Source organism: Protopterus annectens, chromosome 2.part1 (assembly GCF_019279795.1).
Source record: "Protopterus annectens isolate FY-2018-M chromosome 2.part1, PAN1.0, whole genome shotgun sequence".
NCBI classification, from domain to species: Eukaryota; Metazoa; Chordata; order Ceratodontiformes; family Protopteridae; genus Protopterus; species Protopterus annectens.
Window position 1 is genome coordinate 253,804,450 of NC_056729.1, and position 25,954 is coordinate 253,830,403.

A 25,954-nucleotide genomic window follows, 5' to 3' on the forward strand; every position below is an offset into this window, starting at 1 on the left:
GGTGATTAGATTGTCTTGCAAGATATACTGGAGAAATTGTTGATGAATATATCTTTGAAGGATTTTAGAGAGGGGAGACAGGATGGCTTTGGGATGGAAAATTGTAATGTCAGTGGAATAACCTCCTTTATGTAAGGGGGTAATAAGTGCCAGTTCCCATAATTAGGGACACATGATTTTGTTATTGATCTATTAATAAGAATGTTGATTGGGTATGCTATTGCATCTGCAGCTAGATTTAGGTATTCGGGTGGAAGGTTGTTAGCTGGAAAGGGACAAAGCTTTAGGTTAAGTAAAAGCTTTTTTATGAGAGTTATCGAAACTGGTTGAAAGGTAAATTGGGTGGAGTTGTCTACATATGTATTGGAGAGACTGCAGATAGGTGAGTTTTGTGAAGGAAATGTGCTAGACTCTAAGGTAGAGGAAGTTGGCTGTGTGGAAGGGGGTGTGTTAGGTGAGTTTAAGGTCAGGTTGGCTATGCATTCAATGAAGTATTGATTGAAATAGGTAGCTGTTTGAAGAGGGGGTAACCTGGGCTAATGAGAGAGGATAATTAGGACCATAATTTTTATGTTTTTTTATGGCTGTCTTGCAGCAGAGTATAATAAGATGTTTTTCTATTAACTTGTTTCTTGACTTGGTTTCATAGCTGTCTGAATAGTTGCCAATTTTTATCATTTTTATTCTCTTGCCAGTTAATCCATACTTTGTCTCTGTCTTTCATAAGGAGTTTGCACTGATTGGTGAACCATGGAGTAGGGCTGTGTTTAAATGTTTTTTATGTTATGTGGCTAAGGTGCTAAAAATATTTAGAAATGCTGCATTGAAGTATTCACCTGCATCATCTGAAAGGAATCTTGTTGGGATGGACGAGTTAACCGCTTTCAGATATTCAGTGAAAGACTCCTTGGAGAATTTGTAGAGATTATGGGTGGTTTTGAGCTTATTTTCCTTTGTTAGTTATGTAATACTCTTGTGGGTTTAAGCTGGCAGGTGGCCACTTATTGTATCAGAGAGGGGTACCTGAGGAGGTAAAATTAGATGGGTTGGTAACCTGAATCCAATCCAGGATGCATTGTTGGGAGTTAATTTTACCATATCTTGATGATGTATTAATAAGCTGAGTGAATCCAAACAGATTCATGCTGTTGATCACTAAATTTTTTGATAAAGACTGCCAGTCAATGTTTACATCACCCAGGAGGTAATTTAATTTGCAACTGTATTTGCTATCCAGGATACCATGTTTTCAAGTATTTGAATGTTCTGTTCTAGGGGGGGGAAATAACACAGCAATGCATATGCCCTTGGCTCTATTATGTTTTAGGAATGACATTAAGAGTTCTGCTTTTGCAGCCGTGGTGGTGCAGCGGTAGCATTGTTGCCTCACAGCAAGAGCTTCTCCTGTTCGATTGTCGGCTGGAGTGCATTCTGTGTGGAGTCTGCATGTCCTCCCCGTGGTTGAGTGGTGTTTGAAAGATATGTATGAAAGGGTGTGCCTTCGCTGAAGGTTGGGCATCGGGCTGGTAACTTGGCACCATAAAAATCTACTGCCAATCATTAGCGGACCGGAGTTCTTCTGTGGCAACCCCTAACAGGGAAAAGCCAAAAAGACAAACAATTAAGAGTTCTGCTTTTCCAAAATTTGGGATTGTGCCTGTATAGGGAGTTACTGTGAGCATATTTGGGAATATTATAGCTATACTACCTGCATTTTTATGTGTTCTATTGAGCATGATAATATTATAACCAGGGGACACTATACAGCATCTTTTATTTCAGGCTTTAGCCATGCCTCTGATGTGGTTAGGATGTCTGGGTTGTGTTGGGTCATCCATCCAGGCATGAAAATCTGTGATTTTGTTGCATATGATTCTAATGATTAGAATGGCTATTTTTAAATGTTTAGGATATATTTTATGGTGTGGGGTTTGACTAGGACCTGGATTTGGGTGGATGTCATCATATTGATGTGTGGTGGAGAAAGATAGTTTATTTATTATGGCATTTTTAGCAGAGATGGGTAGAAGTATTACCTTAACACTGGGACTGATATTTGTTTAGTTTTTTTTGTTACAACAGTGGAATGGAGTTATGAGAAATAAGCTTGATGAGATTTTAGAGCAGTTCGCAGGAAGATGGTTGATAAGTAATGGTTGAGGTATGCTGATTTATTACTACTGGTGGTGAAGTTAGGAATGAGACAACAAGGATAGATAAGGTAATACAGGAGGGAAATAGTATGGTTAGTGTCATAGCAATCATGCAGTATGGTAAGGAGAGGTAATGAGCAGTGATAATAGTGTGAAGAACAGGTATGTTTTCATGGGAAGAAAACAGAGTGAGAGCTGAGAAGAAATTTAGAACAGAAGTGAGAGGAGATGGTATAAGAACAGTTTGTGATTGCATGCAAAGTTAGGTACAGGATAGGAGGGTGAGTAGAGGAGGTGGAGTAAGTAGTAGGGGTGGGTGAAAATGGGGGTATCACAGAGGAGCAGAGTGAAGCCCAAGCATAGGGAGTGCTGAACAGAGTGGATCGGCCCACAGTGGAGTAAGCACCAGGAAAACTAGCTGTAAAACTGCAGCAAAGCAGAATATAAGACAAACCCTGATAAGTCTGAAGACAGAAACACAAGCTAGTAGATTGCTGTTAACATACACCTAAGTTAACTACAACAGTCAGTATTGCAGTACATTTGACTCAAAATTATGCTATACTAGCTGGAAAAACAAAAGAGAGGAAGGGATGGCCAACATGTACTTAAATGGAACAATGGAGTGCAGTTACCCCCCCCCCCCCAGATGGTTTACTACCAAAAACCAATCAGTGAGGTAGAATGTTTATGGATACAAAGGTCTTTGAACTCTAAATACTTGACTTGAGTCATAGCATTTAATTTTATGGTTATGGACTTTTATTGCCTTTCTAGAGATGTTTTTACACTGCTACAGTAAAATATGCTAAAGTGTTAATTTAGCTTCACCTTCAACAGTAAAAACCTGTGGGTGTAGGTGAGGGTGTCCCACAAGCAGATTCAATACTAGAGTACAGAACACAGTAATGCAGAAGTGCAGGAAAACAACTAAGTTTAGTTTGATTCTTGGAAATTGCCTTACATAGATTTTTAACTGAAGGTACTGTTTCTTTTGAACTTTTGCAACTGGAGGTGAAATTCAACTGTACAAGTTCCTTTAGTAGTGTGAGTTTGCTAACTTTTTCAGCAGCAATTGTCAGACATACTATGTGCTCAGTACACTGGGGCGAGAGAGGGAGAGACATTAAAATAATTAGGATTGTTTGATGGTTGAACTGGGTAGATAAAGTACTATTTGTCTATAGGCTGCTGCATTAAGTAGTGTCTGGCAAACAGGAGTAGTAGACTAGATTTCACAATTGTATTTCTGTTTATTGACTTTAAATGGGAAAATAAGGAACTAACAGGAGATATGTCTAGGTATGCAAGTTTGGGATTACTAAAAAATGGAGGCTTCCAAAGTTTAGAAGGACAGAAGGAATATAAAGTAACTATATTTGTGTGTATATGTGTTGGTATGCAAGTTTAGGGTTACCAAAATGAAGGTTTAGGGATTTTAGAAGAACAGATAGAATGCCAGTCCCAGTTAGTTCCCACTCTTTGCTATAAAATGTACCATTTATAAATGTGACAGGATTAGGAATGAAGACATTAAAGAAACAGAAACTGAAGTTATGGATTATCTGTAAAGTGAAAGATTAAGTGTAGAAAATCCGACACTGGTAGTGTCACAGCCTCATGGAACAATGAGCCCCCAGATTAAGGAGAAAGAGGCAGAGCAGGAAGCATCTGAAGACTTGTCACCTGGTGATGCTCTGGAGCCTTCTGTAGGAAACTGGTACAAATGTTCAGTTGAAGTTGCACAGCAAGGGAAGGAGCAGGAAACAGTGGCAACTCTAGCACAGGCAATGCTGTACAGTGATGGGCCAATTGGTTCCTGTATCTTATATGAGGGGGCAGCAAACGATGCAGGATGCATCTGAAGAGGATATCTCAAAGGAAGATGTTCTGAAACTTTATGTAGAATGTGCACAGGAAAGAGCTGCTTGATTTTGTAGAGACAGACATATTAATATCAATGAAAGAAGCTGATTACAGGAAGTAAATAAGACCCAAAATGTTAGAAGTCTCGTAAAGCAGATGAATTGAGACTATTAAGAGAAATGCATGTGATATAACAGAAGTAAGTAACATATATTACTATGCAGCTAAATAAAATACAGATGAAGTCTTACCACAAAAACATAAAGCAATAAGGGAATGCAAGGAACAAGAAGAACTAGAATGCCACCATAAAAGTTCTGAAAAGAGAAAACTATACAAGAGAAAACAGATCAGAAAAAATGCTTAGAAGGATAGACATGATAAAAGCAATGCAAGATAAAACAGATCAGGATCTATCATACAATATTGCAAATAATAAACTAAAGATATCGGTACAGGCAGAAAAACTTAAAAAATATGCAAATACATTTAAAGGCAAAGTACAAAATAAGCAATTCATTGAAGACCCAAAAAAGTTTTATAGAGAACTGGGAAACAAATCAAAAGGAATAGAAATTACACCAAAAAATAAAAAAGAAGAAGAAGAAATAGACACATTTTGGATAAATATTTATAAAGACGCTGTGAAATATGATTAAGATGCTGAATGGATAGAAAAAAAAAACACATTAACAAGTGCAAATGTACAGTGTATGAAATGGGATGAAGTAGCAGCCAGAGAAATTGAAACAAAATAAAGAAAACTCCTAAATGGAAAACCCCAGACCCAGATGCAGAATCCAACCTCTAACTAAAAATATTAACATCTTTACACAAAAATTTAGCCCTGACTAAGAATTATATATATCCATATCCGGAACGTACTCCAACTTTGTTAAGAAGAGAAAAAATTATACTCCTTAGGAATTAACCTGTAAACCATCCTAAAAACAATAGACTAATTACTAGCATTGTGATGATATACAGACTATATACTAGAACTGATGCAGACAGAGTTTATAGTTATTAAGAAAAACCTCAGTGATGGCAATAGGACAAAAAGGTAATGAAAGACAGTCATGTGGAAAAAAAAATAATTTGTTGCTAAATAAAGCAATAATAGACAATTGTAAAAAGGAAAAGAAACTAAGTATGGTATGGATAGATTTCAGAAAAGTATATGACAGCATCCTACATTCATGGATACTGTAGTGCTTATCAGTGTAAAAGATGCATCCTACATTGATCAATTATATTGCAGTACAAATGATGCAGTGGCAAGCCACTTTACAGTAAAGCCATAAGAAAGGGTAAATTATTATCCCTGGGATAAAAATTTAAATGGAGATATTTTGGGTTGATTCTTTGTCACTGTTGCTGTTTTGTTTTTATCTTAACACATTAAGCTGTTTACTTAACAGATTAGGTCTTGGTTATAATTTGGCTCCCAGAAGACACAATTCTTTTTAAGACTTCTCATTTACTTTTTGGAGGATGACTTAAAACTGCATAGTTCATCAGACGAGGAGTTGAAAATACAACTTCAAGTGGTTAAAGCATTCTCAAATGATGTAAGAATTTAATTTGGTCTCAATAAATGTGCAAAATCAATGTTTAAAGTAGGAAAGTCGTAGTACCAAGACAATATTGATCAGGGACAAGAATGTGATATGAAGGAACTTGAGCAGGAGGGTGTGCATAGATATCTGGGAACTGATTAAGGATCAGCCAAAAAACATGAACAAATGCAAATAAAACTCAGTAAGGAATACTTCAGAAGAGTAAAATTAATATTGAAAACTGCCTTGACATCTAGGAATAGAGTTCTATTGTTCTCTAGTGTTCTGAGAGACTGCCTTACATATTATCTGCAATTATACAGAGCTGAGTATATATTTTTTTGGTTATAGAGTTTAATTGTTGCTTAGATCTGTGTTGAAACTGTTGTCTCACTGTTCTGAGAGACTGATCGACAAATATACAGAGCTGAGAATATTTTTTTGGTTTTAAAGTTTGTACTGTTAGTTTTTGCTTAGATCTCTGTTGAAACTGTTTTGTCCCACCCTCCCTATTTTTGGTTTGTAGTTTAAATTTGGTGGCTTTTGCAGTTACCTGCCCCACTGTAGATTTGATCTGGGACACTCCCCCATCCCATCTCTTTACCACATTCTACCTAATAAACTCTTTCTGCACTTGCTTTTAGTCCTTTTTAATTTAATTGCATTTTTAAACTGTGTTTGGTCTATTGTTGGTGCATACTCAAGTGTACCAGCTTGCACTGCATGTGAATTGTTTTTTTACTACTGTTTTTGCTACTTTTCTGTAAAAAAAAAAAAAAAACTGTAAGAGTGTTTCCTACCTTTCCTGTAACTAGTGTTCCAGATACAGATTTGCTGTATCCAGGACTGTATGTAAGCTTCTGAGTCCCGCAAGCCTTTCTGTGTTGGAGGGAAGCCTTCCAGCTTATCAGTGGGAGTGGTAAGCACTAGGTAAACTGTCTACCACATAAGTAGTGGTTCTGGCCCAGAATTTGTAGTTATTGGCCATTTGGGCAATCTCTTCCATCTCTCTCAACTTTCTGATTTGAAAGACTGTATTTGCACTTGTTTCTGTCCTGTAACTCATCTAGTGCAGATACAGATTCTTAGTTTTAGCACTTAAATTTGCTTGTTCATGCTCAGCACTTGTTCAGAACTTGTAAGCACTAAATAAGCTACTAATTACTATAGCACTCAGTCTTCCTCATTACCTAGAGGAAAACAGTTTTTGTACTTACTTTTCTCACTTGCTTAGAGAAAAACAGCTCTTGTACTCACTTTCCTCACTTATCTAGAGGAAAAACCCTGCAACTCTCATTTTACGTGGTCTTGCGCGCACAGAGCAGTGTCAGGCAGCGCCGGTTAGCTGGGGTATACTATTCCCAGCCCCACAAAGTCTGCACTGTAAATTTTCCCTTAGAACTAGGCAAGCCTCATCTCAAGTGCTTCAGATCAGCTGCTCTTATTGCAGCACTTGCAAAACAAAAATCAGCACTTGTCCTAATCTCCTAGACAGCACTATTATTCTCCAAATTTCCTAGACAGCACTATTATAATATAACATAAGACCCTCGATCATCCGCAGGACTTAAGTTCAATTTACTCTTCACAGCATGTCCAGAGGTCAGCTTCAGGTGTACTCTCCAGTTCATCTGGTGGAATTGGGCATCCTGAGGCAGTGTCACAACTGCCTCATGTATACAGACAACCCTCTCCTCTTACCTCTAGACACAAACACTTGTGAGAGATGCAAATACATAGCCAGACTGGAGACTAAGTGCTCTCAACCCATGACTGTAACAGACAGTCAAGAGGATAAGGGACACACTTGCATCACACCACTTGTCACACATGAATCTACAAAACAAGCACCGGCAAAACATATGCATAAATACACAAAAACATATTCGGAGGCACTAGGTACCAATCTGAAAAAGAAACAGTGCCCTCCAAAGCAGACAAGCAAGCAACCTGCACCTCCAAACACAAGCCAGAAAACACATAATTCACCTCAGCAGTGTGCCTCACAAAAGCCCTTAAGGCAAAACACCATACCTAACACGCTAGTAATAGGAGACTCTATAGTAAGGCACAAGGATATTCCACTCACCAGGCTGAACAAGGAGAAGGTTACTGTCAGCTGCCTGTTGGGTGCTCGGATCCGCCACATAACACAGGCACTTAGGTCACTCCAGAACAAGTACAAGTATGACGCTGTCATTGTACATGTTGGTGTGAATGATCTAAGACGTACCTCCCTGGACTACATGAAAAGAGACATTGAGGAGCTCTCTGATCATGTAGCCCAAGCTAGTATGACCCTGACTTTGAGTAGCATACTACCTTCACCTAGAATGATACCACAATACAAAGACAAAATGATCAATTTCAACAATTGGCTAAGCTTCTGGTGTCATTCTAAGGGGATCCAGTGTCTGTCTGCCTGGGATAACATGATAGACAAGCCTCGCTGTTTTGCCAGAGATGGGTTGCACCTGTCACCCCTAGGTTTTCGAATACTGGCTAAGGCTCTTGCCATCCCCTTAGTGCCTTTTTTAGGCAAGGCTCAAAGGACAAACCAACCACCGTAACCAGCATAGGTAACCAAAAACTAAGGGTAATGCTACTCAATGCCAGAAGTCTCAACCTCAAAATGCACATACTCGAGGCTCTCCTCAGCATGGAGAAAATCAATGTTTGTGCAGTGACAGAAACCTGGTTCAAGGCTCAAGAGAGCACCCCAGCACTGCCAGGTTACAATTCATATCATACCTTCCAGCCTCAGTTACCGGATTGCAGTACAAAGGGCGGAGGTGTATCCATGTTCATAGGTTCATAGGTTCATAGGTTCATAGGTTCATACTAGGCTATCTGCCCGAGGGCATTTACAAGCCTAGCCCATAGTTTTGTGGCTTACGCCACCCCTTAGGTTTGGGGAACTATGCCCATTATTTTGCTGTGCCTCTGTCGAGCAGTGACACTGAGGTAATCCCTGGGGTATACTTGCGATCTCCCATCCATTGGTCAAGATTTCTCTTAAACAAAGCCAGCGAGGTGCTTTGCCTCACATATACCGGGATTTTGTTCCACAGCATAGGGAGTCTTTGGGTAATGAATCTATCCCTCCAGCACGTCTATTAATGGCCGTGTCAAGGTTTAGGTCTCCGCCTTGTGGCTCTGATGGATCTAGATTTTTGAGGTGAAGCATGTACATCAAGTCAGGGTTTGATAATGCCTTGTATGTCAGGCACAGGTCACCCCTGAGCAAGCGACTGAATAGAGTTGGAGTTCTTTCAGTCTGGCAGCATAGGTCAGATTTTTGAGACCCATAATCCTCTTGGTGAGGAACTTTTGTGGCCTCTCCAGCTGCTGCAAGTGTCGGGTCAGATACATTCGAATGGGGCATTGTACTCAATCATTGGTCGGATGAGTGATGAATATAGGGAGACTATGACCTCTCTTGATCTAGATGTGAATCCCTTCATGATAAGGTGGGCAATGTAGAAGGTCTTCCTAACTATTTTGCAACATGGGTGTCGAATGACAGACTGCTGTCAACCTGGGTCCCCAGGTCCCTAATAACCTCTTCTGTGCTCAGTGGATTTCCACCTATATGGTAGCTAGGGTAACCTTGTTTTTCCCGAAGGGTATGACTATGCATTTTTGGCATTTAACTTTAGGCCGTGGCTCTGGCACCAGTTATCCGTATCTGTGAGACCCTTCTGAAGGATATCTGTGTCAGATGTGTTTTCGACTACGGCACCCAGTTTGCAGTCATCTGCAAACTTTGTCAGCCATAACCCTCCGTGTTTGCTTGTACTGGAAAAGTAGATGCCAAACAAGAGTGGGCCCAGGACTGAGCCCTGTGGGACACCACTTGAGACAGGCTTAGAGTCAGACATGGCACCGCAACTCTGACCCTGTGGGTTCTGTCACTCAGCCAGTTTGCAACCCATCTTGTGATGTATGGGTTAACATTTAGGCTGATGAGTTTTTCAATGATACCCGAGTGGGGTATTGTGTCAAGGCCTTCGCCAGATCGAGGTAGGCTGTATGGACTGCCTTTCCTCATCAATGGCCTTGGTGACTGTTTAAAAAGTCAACCAAGTTTAAAAGGCATGACCTGCCCTTGACAAAGCCAAACTGGGTTGGATCCAGAGTCTGCAAATTCCCTATGTCTTTATTTATGAGATCCATTATGATCCTCTCCATGGCTTTGCAGATAAGGCTTGTCAAGCTAATGGGTCGGTAATTTCCAGGGTCGGTGGAGGCACCGCCTTTGTGAAGTGGGACTACAGTCGCCACTCCCTGGACGTATCCCGAGGTGAGGCTACGATTAAACAGCTGTCCTAACTGAGGATTTAATTCCTCGTTGAGTGCATGTAGCACACAGCCGGGACACCATCAGGTCCCATGGATGCTGTGTTTTTGCCTTTGAGAGCCGTTCTCACTTGGGCATTAGAGATGTTTGGGGTCTGCAATCTGTTGGTATAGATATCTCTCCTTTGGGGAGGGGAGAAGTTTGCACTGAACCTGTCAGCCAGTATGTTGGCAATGTCTGTAGGATCAGTAATCTTCTCATCATTTTGAACTAATTCTGAGCATATCTGGGAGTTTCCTCCCAGGTTTCTAACATAGCTAAAGAAGGCCTTATGATTGTCTTTAGAGTCTTTAGCTATTCTTCTCTCAAAATTTGCTTTGGATGATTTTATGAGGGCTCTCAGCTTTTACTTATAGTGATCAAAGCCTTACCTTTCAAGGATTTTGCTCTATCATGTAGTAGCTTCCTCCTTTTGTTGTAGAGTTTGTTTATGGCTGGGGTCCACCAGACTGGACGCTTGCCTTTGGTACAAAGAGTCTTTGTTTTGCTTGGGATTGCCTTATCCATGCAGTCCTGCAGGTGCTGGTAGAAGGCATTTGTAAGTGATTCAGCGGCTAGAGTACTGTTTTCCACCGCTCAGGGGCCTTAAAGGAGACCACACTAGTCTTTAGAAGTGCAAAGTCTGCTTCGAGAAGTTCTTTACTGTGGTCTTTTTGTTTCAGGAGGGGGTGGGATGAGGACCTCCAGCGAGATTTGTTTGTGATCTGATCTCACCAGTGAGGGGTATACTTCTGGTGTTGAACATTTTGCTCCCATGTTCGTGATGATGAGATCAAGTATGTTTTCTCCTCTTGTGGGGATAGTGACTAGTTGTTCCATGGCATTTGAGTTTATGAATTCCAGGAACTTTTGGGCCAGGGTGTTTGGGCTTGAGTAGCATTCCCAGTCTATATTTGGGTAATTGAAGTCACCTAGTATGATGGTATTAGGGGATACATTTATTCCCTCCAGTGTTTTCAGGAAGGCCAAGTGAGATTCCTGAGTTTGTGAGGGTGGCCTGTAACATGCTACAATTTGTAGAGCAGTCTTGCCTATGGTTAACTGCACCTGGATGGTCTCCGATGCATCGTGCGTTGCCACCAATCTTGAGGTGTAAGTATCCTTGATGAATATGGATACCCTCCTTTCTTGGTATTGTCCGGATTTTGGGGCGAACGCATGATATGAGGTAAAACCTGATAGTGCTGGGGTGCTCTCAGGAGCCTTGAACCAGGTTTCTGTCACAGCACAGACATCGATGTTCTCCATACTGAGAAGGGCCTCGAGTGAGTGCATTTTGAGATTGAGACTTCTGGCATTGAGCAGCATTACCCTTAGTTTTTTCCTTTTTGTGTTCTAGGGTGGAAGGTTTAGAATTTGAGCCTTGCCTAAAAAGGCACTATGGGGTGGCAAGAGCCTTTGCCAATATCCGAATCCCAGGGTGACAGGTGCAAGCCGCCCTTAGCAGCGTGGCTTGTCCAGCATGTCATCCCAGGCAGACAGACATTGATCCCCTTTGAATGACACCAGAGTTTAAGCCAATTGTTAAAACTGATCATCTTATCTTTGTATTGTGGCATCATTCTTGGTGAAGGTAGGATACTGCTCAAGGTCAGGGTCATACCTGCCTGGGCTACATAATCAGAGAGCTCCTCAATGTCTCTTTTCATGTAGTCCAAGGAGGTACGTCTCAGGTCGATTACACCAGCGTGGACAATGACTGAGTCCAACTTGTACCTGCTGTTGAGAGACCTGAGTGCTTGCGTTATGTGGCGGATTCTAGCGCCCGACAGGCAGCTTACTGTGACCTTCTCCTTACTCAGTCTGGTGAGCGGGACGCCAGTGTGTCTGACTATGGAGTCACCAATGACTAGTGTGTCTGGCATTGTGTTTGGCCTTAAGGGCTGTGACTGTTTGACACTCTGACTGTGAGGTCTATGTGTTGCAGGTGTTGTGTTTTGAGGTAACAGTTGTTTGGGTGTATGCTTTGGTGGTCTCTGCTGTTTTGGTAGATTTTGATCAGAGCCTCGAGTATGTCTTTGTGTGTTTATGTGTATGATTTGTGGTTGTGATGGTACTATGTGAGACTGGGTCTATAGTGTATGTGGTAACCTTCTCCTCCTGTCTGGTCTTGCCAGTCTTGTGTTGAGAGAGCTCAGCCTCCAGTTTGGCCGTATAATTGCATCTCGCATGTATTTGTGTTTTGTGGGAGGAGGAGAGGGTTGTCTGTGTACATGAGACAGTTGTAACATTGCCTCAATATTCCCAGGTTCACCAGCTGAGCAGGAGAGGACACTAGCAACTGATCCTCGACATGCTAGAAGGAAATAGACAAAAACTTTAAAAGAGTTTTCAGGGGATGTGGGTGAGCAAGAAAGGGGGCTTGCCTTTTGGGGTGCTATCTATAACAAGAGTGCTGTATCAAGGTGATAAGTACTGTAGGAGCAAGTGCTAGGTTTTATAGATAGAGTATAGTCTACTTGGAGTCAAGTAGAGATGATCTTTTAGTTTAGGATACGAGGTTTGATCAGTAGTATAGTTCGAGGAAGGTAGTTATAAGGAAAATTTGAAGAGTGGAATTTAGATGGCCCAAATAGTTTAAACTTTGCTAACCGCTGCTGCTCTAGTGTGCAACGGTGGCAACTCCGGCGTTAAATCGCTAAATGCGCAAGCGTGTTTATACCAGGGGCTGGAAAAAGCTAGAAACTGGCCCCAAATGACCAATAAACTACTAGTTACTGGCTGAAACCTCACAAAACTGGACCAAAGGCAGCTCAATGCTTCCCCTCTCACTGGTAAGCAAGGTAACTTCCTTTCCCCCAAATAAGGCAAGGAAACAGTACACAGGAACTACAAACAAAGCCCAGGAATCAGCAAACTCTGAAACTGGACTAATCTAACCCAGTAAAGCAGGAAAAACAAGAGATTTTTTTTTTTTTTCTCAAAGAACAGGCAGGTACAGCAAACACTTATAAATGCTATAAACCAGCTATTACAGCTAACACAGAAGAAATGCTACAATACAGTTAATAAGTAACAAACAGAGATTATAAGTGCAAAATTAAGTTAAATGCAGCAAAAACAGTTGCAATGTAACAGCAAGGCAGGCGAGATACAGTCGCTAGGTATTCAGATGATAAAAGCAACAAAAATATACTTATTATCAAGAAAAGTCGCTTTTTCAGCTCTCTGTAGCCTGGATAACTCTGCTGGCCCACGTGGAGTCTGTGCTGAGTAGGTACAAGCTGGAAAACGCTGTTTTATACCAGGGGCTGGAAAAGCTAGTAACTGGCCCCAAATGACCAATAAACTACTAGTTACTGTCTGAAACCTCACAAAACTGGACCAAAAGGCAGCTCAATGCTTACCCCTCTCACTGGTAAGCAAGGTAACTTCCTTTGCCCCAAATAAGGCAAGGAAACAGTACACAGGAACTGCAAACAAAGCCCAGGAATCAGCAAACTCTGAAACTGGACTAATCTAACCCAGTAAAGCAGGAAAAACAAGAGATTTTTTTTTTTTTTTTCTCAAAGAACAGGCAGGTACAGCAAACACTTATAAATGCTATAAACCAGCTATTACAGCTAACACAGAAGAAATGCTACAATACAGTTAATAAGTAACAAACAGAGATTATAAGTGCAAAATTAAGTTAAATGCAGAAAAACAGTTGCAATGTAACAGCAAGGCAAGATACAGTCGCTAGGTATTCAGATGATAAAAGCAACAAAATATACTTATTATCAAGAAAAGTCGCTTTTCAGCTCTCTGTAGCCTGGATAACTCTGCTGGCCCACGTGGAGTCTGTGCTGAGTAGGTACAAGCTGGAAACGCTTAGCGTGTTTTATACCAGGGGCTGGAAAAGCTAGAAACTGGCCCCAAATGACCAATAAACTACTAGTTACTGGCTGAAACCTCACAAAACTGGACCACAAGGCAGCTCAATGCTTCCCCCTCTCACTGGTAAGCAAGGTAACTTCCTTTCCCCCAAATAAGGCAAGGAAACAGTACACAGGAACTACAAACAAAGCCCAGGAATCAGCAAACTCTGAAACTGGACTAATCTAACCCAGTAAAGCAGGAAAAACAAGAGATTTTTTTTTTTTTTTTTTTTTTCTCAAAGAACAGGCAGGTACAGCAAACACTTATAAATGCTATAAACCAGCTATTACAGCTAACACAGAAGAAATGCTACAATACAGTTAATAAGTAACAAACAGAGATTATAAGTGCAAAATTAAGTTAAATGCAGAAAAAACAGTTGCAATGTAACAGCAAGGCAGGCGAGATACAGTCGCTAGGTATTCAGATGATAAAAGCAACAAAAATATACTTATTATCAAGAAAAGTCGCTTTTTCAGCTCTCTGTAGCCTGGATAACTCTGCTGGCCCACGTGGAGTCTGTGCTGAGTAGGTACTCATATCTCCAGGTTAGTAGCGCAGATGCCCCAGAGATCATCCATGTGCAACTATCAGCAGGCAAAACCACATTTCAAGTCATAGCCAGTTATAGATCGCCCACCATGTCCCAAGATGCTCACTCTGCATTCCTTGAGACATTGGAAAATATAAAGGTCCTACCCAATACCATAGTCTTGGGTGATTTCAACTACCCTGGTATAGACTAGGTGAACTACCAATGTTCCAACTCCTATGCTCAGCGATTCATAGAATTTATAAATTCAAATGCCCTTGAACAACTAGTATGTTCCCCCACTAGTGGGGAAAACATATTGGATTTAATCATCACAAATATGGGCGCCCATTGTACCACACCTGTTATCACCCCCTCCTTGGTCAGATCTGACCACAAACTGATAACCCTGGACATACTCACTCCTCCACCTCCCCCAATCAAAGATACCATAGTCAAAAACCTTTCCAAAGCAAACTTCAAACTACTTGCATCTGAAGTGGAAAGCTTCACTATTCCCTTGCAGAAGGATAATGATATCCAGGATGTGGAATCCTACACCAAGGCACTCTATATGCATCTTCAGGATTGCATGGACCATGCTATCCCAAATAAAACCAAGACTCCTTCCTCAAGCAAGAAGAAACCAGTCTGGTGGACCCCGGCCATAAGCAAACTTTACAATAAAAGGAGGAGACTTATACAAAAAAAGGCCAAATCTCAAGTAGAAAAATCATCCCTGATCAGCATTAGTAAGAAATTGAGGGCCTTCATCAAGTCAACTAAAGCTAATTTTGAAAAGAAAGTTGCCAAGGATGCCAAGGATAACCATAAGGCCTTCTATGGCTACGTCAAAAACCTAAATGGCAATTCACAGGTCTGTTCTGAGCCAGTACAAAATTGAACAAAATACACTGATCCTTCTGACATTGCCAACATCTTGGCTGACAGGTTCAGTGCAAATCCCCCCCTCACTACCTACAGGGCCTATTACCATTCTAGGGAATTGTGTAAGTCCAATTATTACTGATACGTTGGTTAACAAGGCTCTATCTAAAGCTAAAAACACTGCCTCCATGGGACCAGATGGTGCCCCAGGCTGTGTCATACGCGAGCTCCAAAAGGATTTAACCCCGCATCTTAATACCCTGTTCAGTCTCAGCCTCTCCACAGGATATGTGCCCATAGAATGGCGCACGGCAATGGTGGTTCAGCTACACAAAGGTGGGGCCACAACTGACCCTGGGAACTACCGACCAATAAGCCTGACCAGTCTGATCTGTAAGGCTATGGAGCAAATCATTATGGAACTCATAAATGGAGAGATTGGGAACCTCCAGTCGCTGGACCCCACACAGTTCGGCTTCGTCAAGGGCAGATCATGCCTCCTGAACCTGGTGGATTTCTTTGTGACAGTTACTCAGGCTATAGATAAGGGAAAGGAGGTACACACGGCTTACCTTGACCTTGCTAAAGCATTTGACACCATTCCCCATTCAGGTATTATTGATAAGCTCACCAGCCTGGGCATAAACCCTTACGTCACAAGATGGATCGCAAACTGGCTCTCAGACAGATCCCATAAAGTAAGAATATCAGAATCTATGTCCGAATCCAGACCAGTAATGAGTGATGTGCCTCAGGGCTCTGTCCTGGGTCCCCTCCTGTTTGACATATACTTCTCAGAAGTACAGGCAAGCACGGAAGGGCTGTGGCTGACTAAGTTTGCGGACGACTGCAAACTGGGTGCTATAATAGAGTCTCCAGCTGACATGGAGATCCTCCAGAAGGGCCTAAATGAGACTGATGCATGGTGTCAAAGCCATGGTCTCAAGCTAAATGCAAAAAAATGTGTAGTAATCCCTTTGGAAAAAACAGAGTAACCGCAAACTACAACATAGGAGGTAATCCCCTGAAATCTGAAGAAGAAATAAGGGATCTAGGGACCCAAGTAGATAGTCAGCTTTCCTTTGATAACCATGTTGCCAAAGTGTTAAAACTCCACTAATGGTGAGAGAAATACTGAAGCAGTGGGTAAAAACAGAAACAGACTTTATTTGCATAAGCGCTTTCGGAGAAGCAAATACCTCTCCTTCATCAGACATTTTCCAAGCCAATTAAAACGCCTTATATACACTCAATGAACTTTCAATTAAAATCAATTGCCAAAGTGGTTAGAAAATCCTTCTATGTGACCCAACTGATCACAAAAGGGTTCGCATCAAGATCTAAGGATGTAATGGTGCCCCTCTACTCTTCCCTCATCAGACCCATTGAGTACAATGCACCAATTGGAATGTACCTGGCTAGACATCTCCAGCAGATGAAGAGACCACAAAGGTACCTAACAAAGAGGATTACTGGCCTCAAACAGTTGCCCTATGCAGCACAATTGAAAAAGCTAAGACTGTTCTCTGCTGCATACCACTTTCTCAGAGGCGATCTCTGTCTAATGTACAGAGCCATGTCCAACCCAGAATTGTTGAACATGCTCCATCTTAGCAAAACCAAATCTACTCGAGCTACACGCTCTAGGAATATAAACCTCAACACAACAATGAATAGAACATGCTGGAGGGATAGATTCCCTTCACAGAGACTTCCCTTACTATGGAACAGGGTCCCGATCTACATAAGAAAGAACCCCTCACTATCACTCTTCAAGAGGAACCTTGATGAGTGGATGGGTAACAGAAAGTTCACACCGGGGATCACACCAACAGCACTACTAGATAGGGGCCAAGTCTACTAGCTGCTAGTACAAGGGTCTAGGGAACTACTAAAGGGGCGGTGAATACCGCACAATGTGGCTGGGCTAATATATGCCTTCGGGCAGATAGCCCAGTACCAACCTATGAACCTATGAACCTATAATAAAGTCCAAGCTATAAATCAATGTGCACTTCCTATTATAGCCTACAGTTTTGGAGTGATTGACTGACTGAAATAGTATTAGGTAGGAAAACAAGAAAAATGCTTCACATTTATCAAATGATATATATAAAAAATATTTTACCACAATTATATATTCCTCCTTCTGAAGGAGGCATAGCCTTCCTTGAAACTGATTACATGTATAGATCTGCAATCATAGGACTGCATACATATCTGCTGACCTCCTAAGATCCAAACACAGCAAGTTTAAAAACATGAGAAGAAGTCAAAGATGACTGCCCTGCTCAGTATAGCAAAAGCACATCAGTGACAAGTGGGAATGGAAATCCAACCAGAAGTAGACAAAAATCAGACATCAATGTAATGTGCCTTAAAAACAGAAGAAAGATGATTAGGAGAAGGATCAGATGAGAAGGAAAAGAATGTGGAAAAAGCATACATATTGTGGCAAGTACAGAAATCTCCTGGAATAACTTCATGTTGATCAGGATTTAATGCAGAATTGGTTAAGAAGAAGTGAACTGAAACCAACATATCAAAGATTAGTAATGGTCACCAAGGACAGTTGATTATGTGCACGCTGGTTTACAATGTCCACTGAACATGCAGAAGAAACAGAAAAGCAGGTTTTGTAAAAAAAGAAATGGAAATAGTTGCCCATCTTGTTGCTCAGTGTGATACTCTCATGGAAAAAAGTCCTGTATAATGAAAGGCAAAATAATATGGCAAGACTGTTGCATTTGGGATTGTGCAAATACTACAATATTTAAGTAGTTGAGAAGCATTAGAAACATGAACCACAAAGCATTGTAAAGAATGAAGTAGTACGGGCAACAGGTCTAATAAAAATAATTTACAGTTGTATTTAGTTATGCTACCAATACATGTAACTCCATATGAATTACAGAAGGAGTCAGTTCTGGGCATGTTGCAGGTGTTATGAAGAGCACTTTTGTCTAATATCATAGGCTGAAACCATACCTCTCAACTGTACAGATTTTTGCAGAATGTCCAGATTTTTGCCTTATATTTTTGGTCCATTTTTCATAAAACTGTGGTTTTCTGGCAAATTAGCAACAAATCATTAAAGACTGAAGTTAGAAAATAATGGCAGACATTTGAGTTTCAAACTTCATACCCTTCAGAAAATTCATGCTAATGCAAAGCCTGTTATTCTACCGACTTTTTAAGTTTTTAAGAGCAATATCCTATTTTCAGGCCTTTGTCCCACTTTTATTTATGGCTTTGTCCACATTACTTGCTCTATGAGGTTGAGAGGTATGGCTGAAACAATACTAATTTCAGGAACTTTAATCATACCCTGACTTAGAAATGGGATCTGTTCCCATCATGGTATTAGTAACCCAAAAGGCTTGGAGAAATTAAACCAAGAGAAGTATGCTAGTTGTTTGCAAGTAATTATGAATATATGGTATATAGCCAAATTCTATATCTCAGTAAAGAAGCAGTAAATAAGCATTCAGAACTGATTTGCTTGCTGTCATGTTAAAGCTTAAGTCTGGCTGAACAAGAGCATTATATGTCTAGGTCATACGTCTAGGTCACAGAGTTTTAGTTTATAGTTTTGCAGTTTTCAAGAAATTAAATGTTGCTTGTCCTACAATGCATCAAGAAGAAAAGTGGAAGTATAAAGGTCACAAAGGACTTGTCAGAACTGAGGCTACCAATAAAGCTGGCATTCCATTTGAGATCATGCAAATCAAAACACAAAAGAAAGCAGAATTATTTAGTCCAAATGGGAACTAGGAAGTTATAAAACAAAATTAAATCAAAGTATATTATGCTGTGAGTCTTTGGGGGATAGGATGATGCACCTGAAGTATGAAATCCTACAAATCCTAGAAAACATACCAAGCATACCGGGAAGTTTATCAGTGCCTTTATCAGAAGCAATACATTTTAGAAATTATAGGCACCAAACACATTTCCACTGTATTAAATGTCAAGGCATACAATTTTTTATATCAAAATAGCCGTCACTACTTTCCAACTTGCTTAACAAGATTGTCTTACTGTATATGCTGATGAGCTAGTATGTCTCCTGCAACATGAGCAGATGTGCTTGTGCAGTTATTAAGACTTGATTTCAGTGTGATGATAGCCCATCCTGTATAACTGGAAGTTTGCATCTACAAGCTGGATGCAAACTGCAATGGTGTTTCTATAGTTGCACGGATCCTATCAGCTCTAGACATAACTCCTAGTGACTGACAAAGTAAATGCTCTGATCAAGACAAACTATCGAATTATAACCTGCTACAGGATACCTCCATGTCCTCCTTATGCCCACATAAAGCTCTTCAATGTACTTGAGGAACAAGCTATTATGAAAAATGCATTTATAGTATGATATTTCAACTACCCCTCAATAAAACAGTGCAGCTATATCTCCAAAGTTACATAAAAATTCCTTGAAAAACATAATTAATCCAACAACAGATCATAATATAACAACTACATGTACCACCCCTCTCATTTCTCCATCCTTTGTTAGGTCTGACCATTAACTTTCAACTTCCATTTTCAAAAGCGCTGAAAAAAACTTCGGCAATTATTAATTCCACATTCAAAGATTTCAGATAGACAAGCCTCTTCAGAGGCTTAATATTTAACTGAATGAGGTTATCAACAATACCACAGAAAGAAAGGGTGTAGAAAACTTTAGCCATATATAGGCAGGTGGTGTGGACAAGGTGGTTATTTTCTATGATGAGCTAAGCAAATTATTGTGTAACATCACCAGATGTGACACTGGCTTTAAAGAGACCTGACACTCTACAATGTGTGATATGCAATGGAAGATCATTCCATAGGTATGGTTTTTGTTGGGACATGTATCTGTTGGTATTGCAATGAAGATTTTTACCCTACTGGTAGTATTGCAAGCCTTTTGAAGGTGTATAATGTTAAACAGGCCTGGGTCCTTAATAGTATTAAAGGCTGGAATGAGGTTGCTGCATAGAAGCCTGTAGGAGACAGAGTAAAATGGCAGAACCTTTACTCTTTCCATCTAGGTGAAAGAGCTCACACCTGAAATGTTAGTTAAGAAACACTGTGGTCTTTCTAGCTGTGAAAGGTGATTGGTACAATATATGTCAAATAAGGCAATATGTTCTAGTATAGTCCTCATGACAGATGAACAGAGGGAAATAAAACTTCTTTAGATACAGAGCATATTCTTTTTTTACCGATTTACATCAATCCTTTCATGATAGTGGTGTCAGAAAGAGTGTTTATAACAGTTCCAAGTCTGAAGTTATCAGCAGATCTGGTTAGCTATCAGCTTGAATGTTAGAAATGTATAATCCAAGTAAGACTGGGCCCAACACAGTCCTGTGTGATACTGCAAGTGACAAGTCTCTTAGAATAACAATGTGCCACCAATCCTGACGGTGTGAGTTCTGAGAGCTAATTGTCTAGCCAATGGCTTATGTAAGACTTAATATTTAACTGGATGAGGTTAACATTACCAGAGGAAGAAAGGGTGTAGAAAACTTTAGCCAAATATAAGCAAGTGGTATAGACAAGGTGGTTATTTTCTACAGCATCTGCAACTTTTTTTAAAGAAGTTCACAAGATTAAGTGGACAAGACCTATCCTTCATAAAGCCAAATTGATTGCCCTTGATGGATTGCAGAGTACCAGTGTCCATACCTCTCAAGTGTATATCATTAGGAGGAACGTTTCTCATGTGGGGTCTTAAAAAGTTCATGCTCCACAAAGTTCCACATTGAAAGAGTCCGTCACACATTCCGTGTTAGGAACTTTTGTAACTGATATTCATGGTAAATAGAATTGAATCATACTAATTAATTAAAAGAACCTTTTACAAGTAAAAATAGCACATTTTAACCATCCTATGAGCTTCTTAGTTAAAGCTGTGAGCAAGTGTTCACATTTTTTCCCATTTATTTCAAATTAAGAGAGGTTGTGTTCCTCATTTTGGAGCTGGAAGCCTAGGAGCTATGCTTTTGGCTCATATTTTTAGTCTTTTCCATATAAAATTTGTGATTTTCTGGCAAATCACAGAGGAATGAAGTCATTAAAAAGTGACATATATTTGAGCTTCAGACTTCATATCATTCTGAAAATGCATGCAAGCACCAAAACTTGTTATCCTGGTAAATTTTTAGAGTTTATAAGAGCAATATTTAAAAATTGTCCCTATTTTCAGACCTTTGCCACCCCCAACATTATTTTAGACTTTGTACAGATTTCTTATACTAAGAGATTGAGAGCTATGCCAATGCCATTATTTATGAGTTCAGCTACAATACCTTGCAAGCCTTTACAAAGAGTGCTGTTATTACTGATTGGTCTTTTGTTTCCTGGGTCAGTAATACAGCTTCCTTTTTTGAGGGGCACCGTAATAGCTGTTGTTCAGTCATTGGACACTTATCCATTGCAGATATTAAAGTTGAACAGGTGTAGGAGATGTTCAGTAAGGAATGCTGAACAGGAAGCAGACTGGTGTATTGTAAGGATCCATGAAACTTATAACATTGGGTTTTAAAGACATATAGTGCCTAATCGGATGTAATTTTAGAAGATGGACAGAAATATAAATAAAGGTGGGAGAGACACTGGGATAAGTGAGATGAATTTTTGAATGAAATGTTTATAAATGTCTGTTAGTATGTTGTTTGTGATCTGAATCAGTAGTGCCATTTTGGATCAACTGTTTAAAATATTAAATGTTGCTTCTAAGTTTGCTAACATAGGTAAAATGCACTACTCTCACCTTTACTGGATGTGTCAATATTTTATTCATGGCTGTCTTTGCAATTTTTGATAGTACATTTGAGCTCTTTGCAGTCCAGTTTGAGAACCTTTTCATAGAAAAAGTATTTTGTTTTATTATTCAGTTCTTTTTGAATTTACCTTCACACTTACAATGGATGGTATCCACGGTGGTGGTGCTGTGGTAGCATTGTTGCCTCACATTAAAAGGCTGTCCGATTCAATTCTCAGCTAGAGCATCTTCTGCGTGGAGACATGCCTGAATGGGCATACCTTTGTTGAAGGTTGTGCATCAGGACTGGTAACTCGGCACGTAAAAATCAACTACCAATCATTAGCGGACCAGAGTTCCACTGTGGTGACCCCTAACTGGGAAAAGCCGAAAGACACAAACAAACTTACGATGGATGGTGAGAAATGCTTCAGTGCAAGACTTTAGGTGATAATAGAAGTCAGAGATGTACATAATGTACTTGGTAATGGAGTCTTCTGGGACAAAGATCTTGAATTTCATTAGATCCATACATCCTCAACCTCTTTTCCCATTTTGTACATGGGGTCTGGGTTCTCGAGCCAAGGTTTACACCACTGGGTGGCTAGCCATGCCATGGTGGTTCATCAGTACCACACACTCACACACACACTTACATCTGTGGCCAGTTTAGAGTGTCCAATCTACCTACTTCATGTCTTTGGAATGTGGGAGGAAACTGGACCACCCAGAGGAAACCCACCCAACCACAGGGAGGACATTCTAACTCCACAGAGAAGGCACCCCAGATGAGAATCAAACTGAAGAACCTCTTCTTGTGAGGTGACTACCCTAACCGCTGCACCACGATGCCCCCCCCCCCACAGCAGCCATTAGATCATCAGAGAACAGTAAGATGTTGGGCCTGGAGAAATCCATGATCACACTGGGGGTTTTGGTGACATAGATTTTGTTCTGAAAGAGACTGTAAAGCACAGTGGTCATATCTGATCATGGAAGCAGTGGCTTTATGGGACGAGAACATTGGGACAAAGTTTGGGAGAATGAGTTTAAGGAGCTTGGGACCTCTAGTAGATGTGGAGATAAAGTTGGTCCAAGGGGTTGACATCGACATGGTTTAGGAATTCCTCTGCATATGCGTTGTTAGTATTACAAGTTTGCTAGTTAATGGATGTAAAGCTAAAGTAACATAAGATAATTATATTGGATTTAATATGTAAAATCTCCAAGTAGTTTAAGTAGGGGACATAGAAAGTGTTCCATAATGGTCAAAAGTGTGGTAACTAGATGAGTTAATTCACAATAGGATTTCTAAGAGTTCAGTGATATTGTCACATTGAATTTGATACAAGATAACTAGATTGCAGATGAATATGAACATATCCTTGTAATCACAGAGGATCAGAACAAGTGGTAGGCACTAAACCTAGGTGAAGCAATTTCACTGCAATAAAATTATGTTTTAGTAACTATACAGATATAGGTTTGTTCCAGCATCAGGAAGGTAACCAGGGTAAATATTTATTAAGACTCCAAGCACTGAGTAGTACCACATTGATTAGCTAAGTCAGTATATCTGGAAGACTGGTAATGCAGAAAAAAGGCACAATGGGGGAAGCAAATGCTTTAGCTAATTTGTGAAGGTCCAGAGGGTAGAGGTGCAAATCATCCCTTGTAAAGCAGACAGGACTGTAGTCCATTTCTTACCATGCTGATGCATATTCGCTGGCCTAGAATGACACTCATTAAAAAGACAGTTATTAAAGCCAATTATTTTTGCTTGAATTGTGGTGTCTTTCATCAGGATGGTAAGATGTTAACCAAGACAACATTCATTCCAGCCCCAGCCACACACATTGCTCAAATATTTCTCTCTCTGCATCTTCCCCACAATGGAAAACCTAAGCTTATTTACCCCCAAATGGATAAAGCTCACATGATGTAAGTACCTGGGCTGGAGGGATTGAAAACTCTTACTGACATCACAGGTCTTAGTGTTTAGGAGATGGCTAATTGTCACTTCCTCCTTACTCAGCCTGGTAAGAGGAGTGTCAGTGTGCCTCACAGTAGAGTCATCTATAATTACGACCTTTGCTTGGGTGGCTTCATACTGTAAGACCCTTATAAGTAGTGGCATATGGCCTGACTGACTTATGACAATAGAAAAAGTAGTAGGTATAGCTGAATGTCTATAAGTGGGAAGTGTGACTATGGCTTGGGTTTGGGTCTATTGTTGCCTCATCTTGGAGACTTATTAAGAGTTTTCTTTAGGACCTCAACATAGGTGGGATTATGGTTGGGTTGTACTGACTAACACGCGTGCTGTTTACTGATAACTCTGTTTAGGGAAGGTTGAGAGTTTGGGAGTGATACTTTTTAATGTCTTCATTTGCATATTCTTTTTTCTCTTTTTCATATTCTAATTATTTCTCAAAATGTTTGTACTTATGGTAGAACAGAGCATGTGTTGAAACTTTAAGAAGCATTTCAAAGTGAGGGCAGATGCATGTAAATAGAGAGCACGTGCAGGCAGCAATGCCATTTTGAGTGAACACTCAGAGTGTTAACATGTATGAGTGCGGTAGTCAGTCTGTTTATAAGTTTATTTAAGTTTAAGTTACTAAGCCTCAATCCTGATGTGTTTGTATATAATAAAGCTGCTTGACCTGAACTCACAACTGTTTTGTCTATTTTATAATAATCTGATGAGCGACACATATATTTAAATATTTATTCTTATTCCCTTCTTTTACATATATATATATATATATATATATATATATATATATATATATATATATATATATATATATATTCTAGTTTAAAGATGCATAATATACAGCTGGATTTAGTAATCCCAATTCCCTTTCATCTTCATTTGTATACAACATACCTCTTTTCACTGGATTTAATCTTGAACGCCATATGAAAGAAAACAGTGGCATAATTTCCATTTCATATTTTACTGTGATCAAATAAACATTTGACATATATGGCATCTTTCTCATTAATACTAAATCGACCAGATAAACCTTTTTACTTAAAGGCAATCTATACATCCTCCACAGAAAACATATTTATTTTATTTCTTCCATCAGCCCTTCCCATCTCATCTTAATTATATAATTTTCTTCAAGTTTTATTCCTAGCAAAGACTTTACTCATTGAAACACACACACACGTGCACACACACACACACACACACACACACACACACACACACACACACACACACACACACACACACACACACACACACACACACACATGCACACACACACACATGCACACACACACACACACACACACACACACACACACACACACACACGCACACACGCACACACACATGCACACACGCACACACACACACAGACACACACACACACACACGCGCGCACAAGCACACACACATGCACACACACTTTTCACCATATCATCATATGCTTTCATCTGTATTTATGGTTATTCTCATTTTCTTTAAATATCCTTTCAGACAAACCCACACTTCAGTTATGCATATTTTGTTCTTAGCAACAACTCTATCACTCACTTATGTCAAATTAATTTATATTACCACCTCCATTTGCATCACATATCTAGCATATTTCAGTTTATAAACTACTTCACTTATCACCTGTTCATCTCATTCATCACAAATGTAAATAATATTCCAGCTATGGGACATCCTTGTCTTACACAACACTTCATGCATATTTCTTTTTCAGCCACCCATTCACTAAAACTCTCACTCTATTACTCTGATATGCTGACATACACACTTTGCTAGTTCTGTCACCTGTTACATACTTCATCATAACATCCCACAAAGCATCATGTCCCACTGTATCAAATGTCTTGCTAATACCACCTACAATAAGTTTCACATTCTCCTTTTTACTTATAACATGACCCATAATTTCTTTCACAACCAATAGCAATTCTTAACATCCCTTCCCTTTTATATCATTTATA

At 40.0% G+C, this 25,954-nt stretch overlaps 1 protein-coding gene across 1 annotated transcript in view; it reads left to right on the forward strand.

Moving 5' to 3' along the window:
• Positions 1 to 25,954, forward strand: part of LOC122794833 (B-cell scaffold protein with ankyrin repeats-like) — a 294,607-nt gene that overhangs the window by 116,336 nt on the left and 152,317 nt on the right. The gene's annotated exons all lie outside the window — the stretch shown is intronic.